Here is a 5099-nt window from a genome sequence, read left to right on the forward strand (position 1 = left end):
AGGGAACAAATTATAAATGAAAATATATTTCTCTGTGCCATGTAGATACAGAGAGGCCCTCCAGGACTTGCAGCTGAGGATGATGCAAGACCCCCCCTGTACAAGCCCAGGGGAGATAACATCCACCCAACCAGGGGGTAACATCCACCTCCAAAGCAGGGGAATTACCTTTTAAGGCAACAAACGGACAATGAATGAATATTCAACAACTGATATCGAAAGAGTACAAAAGCCCAGTTTTCAAACAAGTTTTGTGTGTCTCTGGCGGGGCACCAGCCCCCCAGGCCACCCAGCGCTGTTTGCTTTATTATCGCTTGCTTAATAAATTTATCAATTTTTAATTGGAACTGAGTTGTCTAAATTCTTAAACTAACTTATAACAGTTGGAGTAACATATGTATGTATATAGTTCAAAGGTTTAATTTAATACAGTGTGGTGGTATGGGAAAAAACTCGGTGTGGATAATGTCAGAGGTTTTTCTGTTTGTAAAAAAGAAGGAAAAAAACCCACCCTGCTTGGAATTCTTTACCACTGTGAAAGAAAGATGTTGATCAAGGGAGGGGGAGGAAGTGGCTAGAGTGAACACCACAAAAAAGGACTGGATAATGGGCCCACATTCCAAGCTAATGGGCCTCAGAAGACTGGGGGAGGGGGGGAGGGTGTATGTGTCCTCTGGAGACAGCACTTTTTTTTTTTACTTTTGCCCTGACTCTGGGGAGGTGTATGTAGAGAAAGAGCTCAGGGATTCATTTGGGGTTTTTTTCAGCCAAGTGGCTGGCTTCTTCTGGCCCCGAAGGAGGTCCCAATTTGCCTCCAGTTCCTCAGGTCCTGCTCTGCCCACTGGCTGGACTTGCCTTGGATTCATCAGAAAGCCAGTGCCATCTGCGGAGGAACCTTTGAGGGGAAAGGCTGCCCCTCCACTCCTGCTTCCCCAGGTCGGCAGCAGCTTGTGCCCATTGATGAAATAAAAGGGGTCCCAGCCAGAGCCAGCCTTCGACAGCAGAGAGCTTGTGTCCACTGAGGAGTAAGAGGAGTTTCCACTCACAGCCAGTAACAGCGTGAGTCAACAGGAAGACTCCCCTCTCCCCTTGTCTCCCCTTCCGCTCCGGAGCTGCCTGAGCCCAACAGCGCCCCTTGCCGGTCGTGGAGAGGAACTGCAGGCTCTGCTCCTCCAGGGATCCAACAGCTCCCCCTGCTGGTTGTGGTAACAACCAAAAGGTGGAAAGTACTGAACTGATCTTGGTGGGAATTTGGTTGCAGGATTGTGTTTGGGTTTTTTTTTTCTTCGTTCTTTTGTTGTGTTACCTATACATATTTTTTTTTTTAATAACAGGCTGTTATTTTTTTACTTCCTATTTCCTCAACTGGAGCCCCTTAATTTTGAATTTACAGCTGCTTAGGGGGAGGAGCTTGGTCTTCCTCATAACTCACCCTCCTCAGCAAACACGTCTGTCTCATTAAGCTGAGAAAATAACCTTGGAATTAGTGGGGAACACAGAGAGTTCAAGCAAGCTAAAGAATCTGAAAGTTGTCTCTGAATGACTTTCATGGGACTGGATGAAAGACAAAACATTTGGTCAAGAAAAAGCAGTGCAATACTGTCATGGCCTGAACAAAAGACATATCCTAAACAACCACATTAGGTAAAAAATGAAAGCAAAAACAATTAGATAAAAAAAATAGGCATTAATGTGAAAAGATAAAGGTTGCTCTAAAACACTAAATACACTCAATATTTACTTATTTATTATTATATTATTATTTACTTAATTATTTATTTGTAGGACTTCACTATGTTTGTAGTGTATCATTTCACAGAATCACAGATTATGCTGATTTGGAAGGGACCCATGAGGTTCATCAAGTCCAACCCTGCACAGGACCATCCCCAAAAGTCATGCAGTGTGCCTGAGAACATTGTCCAAATGCTTCTTGAATTCTGTCAGGCTTGGTGCTGTGACCACCTTCTGGGGAGCTTGTTGCAGTGCCCAAGCACCCTCTGGGTGAAAAACGTTTTCCTAATATCCAGCTTAAACCTTTCCTGACAACTTTAGGCCATGCCCTCAAGTCCTGTCACTGATCAGGAGGGAGAAGAGATCAGTGTCTGCCCCTCCTCTGCCCCTCCCGAGGAAGTTGTGACTGCAATGAGGTCTCCCCTCCATCTCTTCTTCTCCAGGCTGAACAGACCAAGTGCCCTCAAGTCAGTCCTCATACAGCTTCCCTTCAAGGCCCTTTACCATCTTCATTGCCCTCCTTTGGACTCTCTCTAAGAGCTTTATATCTTTCTTACACTGCAGTGCCCAAAACTGCACACAATATTCAAGAGGCATATGGTGTCAGGCGCTCTTTCACCATGGAGAAGGAAGCTACAACCCTTGCAGATGTTATTTTAGAGTGACGAGTGACATGGCCTGGTAGAAACTGTTTTCTGAGAGAAAGAAGGAAAAGAGTGCATATTTAAACAATGAACTAGAGGGCAAAATCTGCTTAAGGATGGATATTGTATTTGCACAGAAGTGACACCCATTACTGACATTAATGACTACTTGGAGAAATTACTTAAAAGCTGGGATGCTAAACAAGTGCCTTACTAGACATCTGTGGCAAAAAAGGGGCTATAAGGTCAGTTCAGGGGAGATGTTCTATTGACAAGAGTTGCCCATGAAAGAACTGGAAAGGAAATTCTTAATGATGGCCTTACTGTAGGTAAGAGGGGAAAAGTGATAAGCAGACAGCTGCTTAGGGAGAGACTGGGAAGGATAAAAGCCTCAAACCAAAAGTGGGAGTTGTAAGAGGACTGCAGAGAAGGGAAGATGACCTACTTTTTTGTTGCACTGCAATGTGATTCTCCACGTGAACACATTTTGGAGTCATGCACTCCTTATATGTCTGTCTGCAGGGCTGTGGTCTGCTTCTCAGCTTGCAGTGCACTAAGCAAGGACTGCAGTGTCCTAGGCAAACAGATAACTCAGTGTTTCATATCATACTGTCACAGCTACATGTAGTAGCACTGTAGAGAGGTGTGATGTGGTCTATCTTGCTGACTGTTGCAGTATATAAAAGAATGCAGAAGTTTTAATGTTGTTAAAGTGAACATGTTCCCAAAATGGCTTTGTAACTCTTTTTGTAAACCTTTCTCCTTCCCAAGATCCCTCACTGTACTTTGGAATGTCCTGAGAGATACCTGAAAGAATCCCTATTGGTTGTTAACTCTTTGTTTTCATTGGTTGTTTGTAAGACCTCCTGAACTTCCGTTGGTCACTTTGTAATTCCCCCAAAAGCTATTTAAGCAATTACCAGAACAATAAATATCTCTCTCTGCCTGCTCACCCTGCCAGCAGCTCGTCTCCTGTGGTCTTTCGGAGAGCCATGGAGACCTCATGGGGTGGAGGAGGGGGAGGGCACGCGACCCCCCTGGAGCTAGGGGTAAACAGAAAAGCCCTTTGCCTGGGTTTTCCCTATCCACCTTCAGCGTTTGTTCATAGCTGACCCCAGTGCCTGAACTACCTTTGGTAATTGCTAATCTGTTTTCTAAAAGTAAAGAAGTTGATCAAGACAGCAAAAAAAATGTATAAAGTTCATTCTCATGAAATTACAGCAAAACAAGGCTAGAAAAGTTCTCAGGAAGTCATGTAAATCACCAACAGCTCAAAAGTGGGCTCAGCCCTTCAAAAATGTCACAGGAAGATTTTTGTCTAGCCTGTTGTTCAAAACTTCCAGTTCTCCAATACCCACATTTTCCCTTTTTTCTGGTAACACAAGCAGAAGGGACCAGTGGGTAAACAGACTGCAAGCCTTTTACTACCAGCACAGTGCTACAGTATGGTGAAGAAAGATGCAGTAGGGGAAGGCTCCTTGCTGGTCCTGCACTCACATGTCTGGCTGAGCTAGGGCTTTAACAGGGCAGAAGCACCCAAGTAACATGCTAGCTAATTGCCACCTTTGTGAACTGCAGGCAGAGAGTGAGAAGATACTACCTTAGCCTTCTGAATTAAACCATTAAAGAAACCCCCAAACCAACCAAACAAAAAACCACGTACCCCACAAAGTGAAACAAAAAAACATTGCAGAAGTGACTCATTAAATTAGTGATGCGTATTACATCTTACTGTAAAAACAGATGTAACACAATGTGATTTTACTATGTAATGTGAATAAGCCCTTGTCCCAGTTTAAATGAGACCAAGGTCTTTTGCTGAGGATGGATTAGGAGAAAAAGACCCAAACTTCCTTTTCTAAGCAATTATAAATCCAAAATTAAGAGGCTCTGATTGAAGGAAAACAAATTATGGAAAAGGGAAAAAATAACAGCCCTTTATTAAAAGGTATGTGTGTATTAACAGGAACACGAAAAAAAACCAAGTAAAACAACCAAGCAATACCCCTATACCCACCAATAATCCCCTTCAAGAACAAAACCAGTAAAACCAGCAAAAGGAAAATTAAATAGTTCAATTTTTTGCACCCTTTGGTGCAGTTCCAGCCACAGTCAGCAGGGGGCGCCATCGGGTCACTGGAGATGCAAAACTTGTAATGTCTTATACATTCACCAGGTGGCGCTGTTGGGTTACTGAAGGTGCAGAACCTGTAATGTTCTATAGTAGTCACCAGGTGGCGCTGTTGGATCACTGGAGGAGTAGAACTTGCAATGTCCAGCGCTCGTCACCGGGCGGCGCTGTGGGATCCCTGGTTGCTGCCAGGTGGCGATGGAGGAGGGGGGGAGGGGAAGGGAAACAGAAAGTTCTCCCAATGGAAGAAAAACTCATGACTCGGTGAAGATCTCGCGGTGAGCCAAGCCTGCAACCAGCAAACAGCTGCGCAGAGAAACAGCAGCAAAAACTCCTCTCCCACAGGAAAAGACAAAGAAGAAACCAGGCAGTCTCTCCTCCGTGCTGCAGCCTCCCCTTCGGCTCCAGAGCTGAGCTCCAACCCCCCAGGGCTGAGCTCCAACCCCCAAACCCCACCCCTTTCCATACACACACCCTGGCCTTTTCCAATTCCTCCCCCTTCATTGCTAGGTGACTAATGTCTCGGTCATTTAGGGCCCAGGCCAACTCCTTTGTTTATCTGATTGCTCCTTAACAGCACACACGCGGTG

This window comes from Empidonax traillii, unplaced genomic scaffold (genome assembly GCF_003031625.1).
Source record: "Empidonax traillii isolate 1590-97213 ecotype Southwest subspecies unplaced genomic scaffold, ASM303162v1 scaffold97:size1219025, whole genome shotgun sequence".
NCBI lineage: Eukaryota > Metazoa > Chordata > Aves > Passeriformes > Tyrannidae > Empidonax > Empidonax traillii.